Below are 10,793 nucleotides of genomic sequence, written 5' to 3'. Positions count from 1 at the left end.
GTCTGTGGATGAGCAGGTAATCTGTCTGTGGGTGAGCAGGTATTCTGTCTGTGGGTGAGCAGGTATTCTGTCTGTGGGTGAGCAGGTAATCTCAGTGACCGCTGGACTGATCGGGGCCAGGGCACGCACACACGCACGCACACGTTTAGACTAAAGTGGTGTCCAGACGAGGACGTATTCTGCGTTACCCGCACAACTATTTAGCCACACAGAGATGGCGTTTTTGGGGACTTACCCAGCTAATATTGAAACCACCTCCCGGCCAGAGTGGCAAACTTTGGAGACGCGACTTTGTGGCTGCCCTGGTTGAAGGTGGCAAACCCCACTACAAGTATAAGGGCAAATTTCATATCAGACCAGGCTGGAATGAGCATGTAGCAATGTACCATGCTGACGCAAGAGAAGCCTTTAAACTGTGGGCTATAGCTGGAAGAACTAGGCAGGGGCCTGAGCTTGAGCATAAAATCACAACTAATGCTAGCTATAAGTATGCTGTACGTTTCATCTGCAAAAATGAGCAAGTTATGAGGGCAGACTCCATGGCCAGTAAGCTACTGTGTAACAATGTTAATGATTTTTGGAAAGAGGTGAGATCTCTCACTAATAGTAAACCCTCCTTACCCTGCTCTATAGAAGGAACTTCAGGAGCTGATAATATTGTGGCATTATGGCGACAGCATTATAGCTCTTTATTCAACTGTATTAATAGTGATTTGTTTGTGGATGACTCTGATATGAACAATGATAATATGGGTATAACAACACATGAGGTGTATCAAGCCATGCAACATTTGTCTGTAAACAAAGCATGTGGGATGGATCAGATCACTGCAGCGCACCTGAAAAATGCTAGTCTGAGACTAGCACCACTTTTATCTATCAGTTTTACTGGCTTTATGATCCACGGTGTATTACCGGACTCAATGCTTTCAGTATTGCTTGTCCCAGTTATTAAAGATAAAGCTGGTAAGGTTAGTAGCCTTGATATTATAGGCCCATAGCTATAGCCAGCATCATCTCCAAAGTAATGGAAAGAATTCTACTGGATAGAGTAACTGAGTATATCCACTCCTTTGATAACCAGTTTGGTTTTAAACCAAAGCATGGTACTGACCTTTGTATTTTTGCTCTCAAGGAAATTGTGAAGTCCAGTAATTCATCAGTCCTCATGTGTTTTATTGATGCGTCCCGTGCCTTTGATAGGATTAACCATAATAAGCTCTTTATGAAAATGAAGCAAAGAGGAGTGCCCGGTTTTATTGTGAGGGTCCTGGCCTACTGGTATGCCCACCAGACCATGCAGGTCAAATGGGGTGGGAGTATTGGTGTAAGCAATGGCGTGAGGCAAGGGGGAATTTGATCTCCTATCTTATTTAATTTATATATGGATGGTTTGTCTGCTCAACTGAGAACCTGTAACACAGGATGCATGGTCGGAGAAACACTAGTAAACCATCTGATGTATGCAGATGACCTGGTGGTCCTCAGTCCCAGTAGTGCTGGTCTACAACAGCTCCTTGATGTTTGCTCTGAATATGGTGTGCAACATGATATAAAATATAATGCTAGCAAAAGCGCTGTTCTAATATGTAGAACTAAAGAGGACAAACGCCTTAACTTTCCTATCTTTAAACTATCAGACAATAGTCTTGAGGTCTGGAATAAGTATAAATATCTTGGCCATTTTATTACGGATCAAATGACGATGATATTTACAGATGTCGGAAGCTGTATGCTCAAGCAAACACTATTGCCCGAAAGTTCTGTCATTGGTCCACTAAAGTGAAAGTGTCCTTGTTCAAGGCATATTGCACACCGCTTTATACTGCACACCTGTGGTCATGTTATAAAAAGTCTAGCATGCACAGGTTGCAAGTTGCATATAATGATGCCAGATGTTTGTCACTGCTGGAGTGAGGACTTTTAAAGCACTCCTAAGAAATCTAATGTTTAAATTTATGAAAAGGCTGGATGTGTCAACAAACAGTATCATTGTAGCGCTTTCAAGCCCCTCAGAGAGCTGTTCACGTTATACATCTAGTTTAAGGGTACACTGGCTAAAATGCCTGTATGTTCTACCTGTGGGTTAAGTTATGTAAGTTTTGTATTTGTTTTACATGCTTTTATGATTTTTATTGCCTGTTGTATCTCTTGTATGTTACCCCGTGTATGTATCCCTATGGACCTGAGTCTGCTAATAAAGTTGAATTGAATTGTCGTCTCCGTGTGTACAGCGAGTGCCACCTATTTGCTCAAACGGTGACGTAATAGTCCCCTTGTCCCCTCTAGACTAGGTCCGTTTCCCAAAAATATGAACCCCGAAGGCAAATCGTGTTAATTTATTACATACATGTTTTCTAGGGGTATTAAGGTCTGCTGCATCCAAATCTGCTGTATGTATAACTCAAAAATGGCCGCTAAGCCTTCAAAATGGACCATTTAAAGATGGCGGCCACCACTGTGCTGAAACATAATAAAACTATATATTTTTGACTAAATAAGGTAGAAAATAGACTGAAATGTCATTTCTTTATGTTTTCATATATGGAGAAAACATTGACATATTCATATTTAAGATAAATTGTGAAGGAACCACTTTTATATCATTTATATTGTGAAAATTGGCCTCTTAATAATGTATTTTTTTTTTAATGATGAATAATTGCTTCAAGCCTTAATTTGTGTTTTTGACTTGTATTTGCATGCAGCAGACACATGGACTTAGTCCCAGTCATCCTCGGTGTTCTGGCAGGTGTTGCCAAGTTTCTTGCAACTGCATGCTTCAATGCACTCCATGTGTCCTTTCCTGCAGCCGCAGCGTTGACTGAGACACCCCTTTGTGCAACTGCATGACGTGATCTCCCTGCATGCTTTTGGCATTGGTGGCAGGGAAAGCAGCCGTGGCACCAACTGACCATTCAGGAGCATCCATCCCATTTCGGTCACTGGAGGAAGAGTGTGTGGCAAGTGAGTTTGGTTCCAGACAAGAGCTTGATAATGGGAACTTATGATGTGAAACTTTGCTGCATCTGAGGTTGGTGGCAGAGTCTCTTGTGGACGACCCATACAAAACAACTTGACTCTTGCTTCATTGCATGTATCAACTTCAGGCACACCGTATATCTTACAGATGAATTGCTCTGTTGACTTCGCTATTGCTGCTGTGAGAGGACCTTTTCCAAGCCCAATGAGATCTGTGTGATGTTGCTGGAACACCTTCCAGGCTGTTTTCTTACCATGGCCACTGAACTGAGACATGCTGTCACAGCCAGTGACAGTCGTGTGTCAGCTTCCTCATGGTCAGCATTTAGGGAAGAGATTTCAAGATCTGGATCAGATGACTTGACAGTGGTCACTTCAGCAAACCCCCCTGATACAACAATGACCGGAGTATTCGGACTGTGTTTAATCAGATGGTTTGAAAGGAAGAGAGCAAGGTCTGCTTTATTTTCCTCAAGTGCAATGAAGCCAGACCAGTCTGATGGAAGAGGAACTGACTCGTTCTCTATTTTACGACGTATTGGTCTGTGGCGCTTCTTGCGTTTAGTCCTTGTGCCTGCCTTGATTGTTTCCTCTTGATACCTGTCAAAGAGTACATCAATCCTCTGGCAGTTTTCTCCCATTTTAAACACAGCTCCAGCAAACATGTTGCCATATTCACCAAATGTTCTAATGCCAGGTGGCTTTCCTAGTGACATCATGAGTGCTTGGCCATCGATGAGCAGGCAGCTGGAATTGTCAAGTGTAACTTTTGGAGGGGTTTGAACTTGTTCTGTTAGTATGTTTACTAAAACCGATTTGTTGGTGGAATGTAGACTACCATTAGTTGTGGCCAAAGACAGTGGGATGGGCATGAGCTCATGCATAAGGATGTTTTCAAGGTTTACCTGGCGCCCTGCTCTGTAAGCTGTAATGAGCCTTTGTAGAATGTTCCTATCCACTTTGACAGTGTTTTGCTTGCCCTTGGAAAGTTGCACAACTTCATATAAAGAGGCAAATGTCTTGGCTTTATTCTTTCGAATGGGTGATTTCAGAGACAGGTGCTGGTCACTATCTGGAGGCTCACACAGACGTTTGTCGACAAAGACTTTCATTTGTGCTTGTCCAAGTTATTCTGCATTAAGCAGAGATTCCTGAATCTCAGATGTGACTACATCCTTGTTGATCATGTTTTTCAATGTGTCGCCACCATCTTGAAACACACCATGCTGTTTCAATGACACAACTATTCTGCCTTCATCAGAGTCGTCTTTCTCCATTCTTCTTTTTGTGCACTCATTGTGTGTGTACTCATCATCTTCATTGCCTGATGTCATTCCTAGCAATGCTGTTGTCTGAGAAACTATATCTGTCCTCAGATTATATGACAATGTCCATCTACTCAGTGCAGATGCTATTCTGGTAATACCTACTAAGCCTCCACTCTTCTTTCCTGTAGCATTTAGCCATTCTGTACTTTGGTCCGCCGATACCTGATTGAAGTGTCGATCAGTGCGTTTTACCACAAAGTTGCCTTCCTGGAACTCAAGGAGAACCTCTGGTGGAAGAACTGACATCTCAGCCAGGTATACAGTACCCCATCTGGCGTAGTTAACATGATCATACCTGAAGAAGAATGGCACCATACGTTTGAATGCATATAGGTGGAGATCCCATAATCCATCACGTTGCGCTCTTGTGAAGCAGAGTAGGATGCTAACCATAGTCATATAGTTCCACCAGAACTCAGCATTTGGATCATCAACTACAAGAGCTGCAACAAACTCTTTCAAGGGCTGCTGAAATCTGTTGCTATTCAGTTTGTCGATCATCTGTGCAATGTGGTCAGCATCTATGGATGTACAGACATCTGACAGTTCGGCTCTCAGTGTAACATCAATGTCATCCATAGAGTATAGAGCTTTGGGAGTAATAATTGCCAAAGAGCCTGTAGAGTAATTTTGTGCGCCCTCATGGCACGTGCATAGCCCTTTCCTGCCATTACATGTTGTGCAGCATTAGCTCCCAAGAGATCACACACTACCCATAGCTCACTTAGGCCAGAATCAGCCATGTGTCGTCCTATTATACCAAGAAAGTTCATGGCAATATGAAGTCCTCCAAGGCAAGGGATAAGCACATCCTTGTATTCCTCTACTGACCACTTCAGCTCCATCAATTTGGGATACAGTGCCTCGTCCACAGTCAGAACGACATGCTGCTGTTCCATTGCTTTGGCAATATGGATCACTCGCTTTACAACTGTGTTGTGAGTGCGTGCGTGCGTGAGTGATTGTATTGTTTCTCTTTCTGCAGCTGAGCATTCTTTCTGTGAGGTTCAGCTCCTTCTGAGAGAAGCAGCAAGGTGTTAGTGGCTGATATTTGAGTTAGGCCATCTGTTAAATACCACATGCTTGCTATATGCTTTTTGAGCAAGTATTATGGAGTTGGTTACCTTTATATAATGACACATTTATGTATACAATAATTGGGAACATATTGTAAGTTATCGGATAATGTTGAAAAATATTCACCAATAAATGACAATTTTAACAACATATATGAGATTTACGCAATTTACTCACACTTTATTTGAAATCTGAATATTTAATTGGATTCCCCATATATGAAAACCTAAAAAAAATCCTCAATCCTCTGGCAGTTTTCTCCCATTTTAAACACAGCTCCAGCAAACATGTTGCCATATTCACCAAATGTTCTAATGCCAGGTGGCTTTCCTAGTGACATCATGAGTGCTTGGCCATCGATGAGCAGGCAGCTGGAATTGTCAAGTGTAACTTTTGGAGGGGTTTGAACTTGTTCTGTTAGTATGTTTACTAAAACCGATTTGTTGGTGGAATGTAGACTACCATTAGTTGTGGCCAAAGACAGTGGGATGGGCATGAGCTCATGCATAAGGATGTTTTCAAGGTTTACCTGGCGCCCTGCTCTGTAAGCTGTAATGAGCCTTTGTAGAATGTTCCTATCCACTTTGACAGTGTTTTGCTTGCCCTTGGAAAGTTGCACAACTTCATATAAAGAGGCAAATGTCTTGGCTTTATTCTTTCGAATGGGTGATTTCAGAGACAGGTGCTGGTCACTATCTGGAGGCTCACACAGACGTTTGTCGACAAAGACTTTCATTTGTGCTTGTCCAAGTTATTCTGCATTAAGCAGAGATTCCTGAATCTCAGATGTGACTACATCCTTGTTGATCATGTTTTTCAATGTGTCGCCACCATCTTGAAACACACCATGCTGTTTCAATGACACAACTATTCTGCCTTCATCAGAGTCGTCTTTCTCCATTCTTCTTTTTGTGCACTCATTGTGTGTGTACTCATCATCTTCATTGCCTGATGTCATTCCTAGCAATGCTGTTGTCTGAGAAACTATATCTGTCCTCAGATTATATGACAATGTCCATCTACTCAGTGCAGATGCTATTCTGGTAATACCTACTAAGCCTCCACTCTTCTTTCCTGTAGCATTTAGCCATTCTGTACTTTGGTCCGCCGATACCTGATTGAAGTGTCGATCAGTGCGTTTTACCACAAAGTTGCCTTCCTGGAACTCAAGGAGAACCTCTGGTGGAAGAACTGACATCTCAGCCAGGTATACAGTACCCCATCTGGCGTAGTTAACATGATCATACCTGAAGAAGAATGGCACCATACGTTTGAATGCATATAGGTGGAGATCCCATAATCCATCACGTTGCGCTCTTGTGAAGCAGAGTAGGATGCTAACCATAGTCATATAGTTCCACCAGAACTCAGCATTTGGATCATCAACTACAAGAGCTGCAACAAACTCTTTCAAGGGCTGCTGAAATCTGTTGCTATTCAGTTTGTCGATCATCTGTGCAATGTGGTCAGCATCTATGGATGTACAGACATCTGACAGTTCGGCTCTCAGTGTAACATCAATGTCATCCATAGAGTATAGAGCTTTGGGAGTAATAATTGCCAAAGAGCCTGTAGAGTAATTTTGTGCGCCCTCATGGCACGTGCATAGCCCTTTCCTGCCATTACATGTTGTGCAGCATTAGCTCCCAAGAGATCACACACTACCCATAGCTCACTTAGGCCAGAATCAGCCATGTGTCGTCCTATTATACCAAGAAAGTTCATGGCAATATGAAGTCCTCCAAGGCAAGGGATAAGCACATCCTTGTATTCCTCTACTGACCACTTCAGCTCCATCAATTTGGGATACAGTGCCTCGTCCACAGTCAGAACGACATGCTGCTGTTCCATTGCTTTGGCAATATGGATCACTCGCTTTACAACTGTGTTGTGAGTGCGTGCGTGCGTGAGTGATTGTATTGTTTCTCTTTCTGCAGCTGAGCATTCTTTCTGTGAGGTTCAGCTCCTTCTGAGAGAAGCAGCAAGGTGTTAGTGGCTGATATTTGAGTTAGGCCATCTGTTAAATACCACATGCTTGCTATATGCTTTTTGAGCAAGTATTATGGAGTTGGTTACCTTTATATAATGACACATTTATGTATACAATAATTGGGAACATATTGTAAGTTATCGGATAATGTTGAAAAATATTCACCAATAAATGACAATTTTAACAACATATATGAGATTTACGCAATTTACTCACACTTTATTTGAAATCTGAATATTTAATTGGATTCCCCATATATGAAAACCTAAAAAAAAATAAGTTTCTACCTTTTTTGGTCAAAAATATGCTATGTAATATATGTCAGTATAGTGGTGGCCGCCATCTTTAAATGGTCAATTTTGAGGGCTTAGCATCCATTTTTGAGTTATACATACAGCAGATTTGGATTCAGCAGCCCTTAATACCCCTAGAAAACATGTATGTAATAAATTAACACGATTTGCCTTCAGCACTTTAAATAAGCACATTTTCTTAAATACAACCTAGTCTACTCCAAACTAACCTCACGTCACCAGAATTTCTACCTCCAGTATCACAGCTATTTTTTTATATTTTCACATAATGTCTATAAATCTCTTCTCCGAAAATAGCCGATCTGCAGCCAGTGCATGAGCTTGAAGATGAGCTATTTTCGGAGAACAGATATACATTATGGTGATTACCAATCTGGAAAGCCAAGAAAAAAACGGATGGTCTTCTACATTATTGTTACTAATGGTGTAGAATAGATTAGTATATACAGGCTGTATAGATAGGCAGCACACCCGCACACCGCTGTCTGTCCGTCCCTCTCTCCTGCCCTGCGCAGTGCACAGCACGCATGGACCTGTCAAAGTGTTTCGTCTTCTTGGGTTGAAATAAAACATTCTGAAGGTGCTATCCATGCTTCAATTTGCTCTTCTTTGCAAGCAAGCAGACCAAATGTCACGGCAAAGCCTTTGTGTAACTTCATCAAAACGGCTTTGCATTGAGAGACCCCAGGTAGGATAAACACATCGTTTACTGTCCATATTCCTCTATAAATGGCCTGTTTTCAGAACGAAAACACATCACATAAATGGTAAATGGTGGATTTATATAGCGCCTTTATCCAAGGCACTTTACATAGATTGTGCATTACATTCACCCACTCACACACACATTCATACACCGATTGCGGCAGAAGCCATGCAAGGTACCAACCTGCACATCGGGAGCAATTTGGGGTTCAGTGTCTTGCCCAAGGACACTTGGACATGTAGACAGGAGGAGCCGGGATTCGAACCGCTGACCCATGGATCATTGGACGACCTGCTCTACCTCCTGAGCCACAGCCACATCTGCATACTAGCTGCAGATGTATAGGCAAAATGTTTAGCACTGTGCAGGCAGCAGGTGGAATCAATGTATTAACGAGCAATGATCTGACATTCAGCGGTGTTGCGCACGGTGAATATATTCAATCTCCAAAGTCAAACTCATAAATTCACAATGCATCATGCTGCCTTGCATGTGAGCTTTATATCTGCAAACTATAGAGCGTCGCAGTCCCGCCCCCTACCAGGGCCCAGGAAATGATTCTCCGTTCATTTTCCTCATAGACATTTCAGAAAGTATTTATTTAAAGACGTGGCCCAGGCGGTGGCGTAACCGTCTGGGCACCCGACTGGTGATCCAGTCGCAGTGTGCCGCGGGTTCGACTCCCGAGCCCGACACGGCCTTTACTGCATGTCTTCCCCCATCTCTCTCCCGTTTCCTGTCAGCCTACTGTCTGTCCCTTCAAAAAACCAATAAAAGGCCGCAAAAAAAATATCTTAAAAAAAAAAAAGACGTGGACAAAGCCAACTCTTGTCGTGACAAATCATGACAACAAACACAATTTTTCGGGCCAAACAAATAATTAGAAGTAGAAAAAAACGGCAGGTTACAACACTTTTTTTGTTGTTTTTCTTCTATGTAATTGATTCATTTCCTGGGCCAAACACCACTCTAATCAGTAACCTGTTGAACGTTGCAGCCGCAGTTGATAGACAGCTCATTGTCTCCGCCAGGCCGACGGCTGGCTGCACTCCGTGTGTGTGTGCGTGTGCGCGTGCGTGTGTGTGTGTGTGTGTGTGTTACTGCAGTGTATTTCCCACTGACAAGATGGATGATGGATGCAGGTTTGTCGATCACCTTTGGCTTCTGATTCCAGCCCCGCCCCCTCTGACCATTTGGTTGTACATGAACTGCACGCACGCACGCACGCACGCAAGCACGCACGCACGCACGCACGTTATAGCGCCACCAGGAGGCAGAGTTTTGAAAAACAATTTTTTTGATATTACTCCTACAGATTATGTCCAAAGATCCTGCAAATCGTTAGACACTATCTCTATAGTCATGTGCTCATGCCGGATCTGTCCGATATTTCATATTTCAGCCTAATTGGGTTTCAAAGACTGGCCCGTTTTGAACAAAAACCCTCAAATCATGAACGTAGTGTGCAATTTACGTTAAATCTTTCACAGACTTTCCTACTAGGCTGAGAAATATCCCACCCTTTTCACATTGGCCTGTTATAGCGCCACCAACAGGTGGATTTTTGCAAAACACATTTTTGGAACAAAATGCCTCAAATCATGAACGCAGCGTGCAATTTGCGTGAAATCTTTCACAGACTTTCCTACTAGGCTGAGGAATATATTCCACCCTTCATTGGCCTGTTATAGCGCCACCAACAGGTGGATTTTTGCAAAACACATTTTTGGAACAAAATGCCTCAAATCATCGAATTGCCATCCAAGGCGAAAGAGGTTAGAAGAAATGGCACCCTTTTCACATTGGCCTATTTTAGCGCCACCAGGAGGCCACAACCTGACCTGCCTTGGTTTAGACCTGTCCTATTATAGCGCCACCAGGAGGCCACAACCTGACCTGCCCTGGTGGAGACCTGTCCTATTATAGCGCCACCAGGAGGCCACAACCTGACCTGCCCTGGTGGAGACCTGTCCTATTATAGCGCCACCAGGAGGCTACAACCTGACCTGCCCTGGTGGAGACCTGTCCTATTATAGCGCCACCAGGAGGCCACAACCTGACCTGCCCTGGTGGAGACCTGTCCTATTATAGCGCCACCAGGAGGCCACAACCTGACCTGCCCTGGTGGAGACCTGTCCTATTATAGCGCCACCAGGAGGCCACAACCTGACCTGCCCTGGTGGAGACCTGTCCTATTATAGCACCACCAGGAGGCCACAACCTGACCTGCCCTGGTGGAGACCTGTGCCGCGAGGGGCACTTTATGTAGTTTGTACACTTTTCATGCTACTTCTGTGATACATATTTTATTTACTTCTGTGTTTAACAGGATTTTGACAGTTTTGATGTTAATCTTTACCACACTGAGATTGATTGATTTAACATTTTATTCAGTT

Source organism: Electrona antarctica (genome assembly GCF_951216825.1).
Source record: "Electrona antarctica genome assembly, contig: scaffold_758, whole genome shotgun sequence".
NCBI lineage: Eukaryota > Metazoa > Chordata > Actinopteri > Myctophiformes > Myctophidae > Electrona > Electrona antarctica.
Note: the sequence above shows the minus strand (reverse complement) of the source record.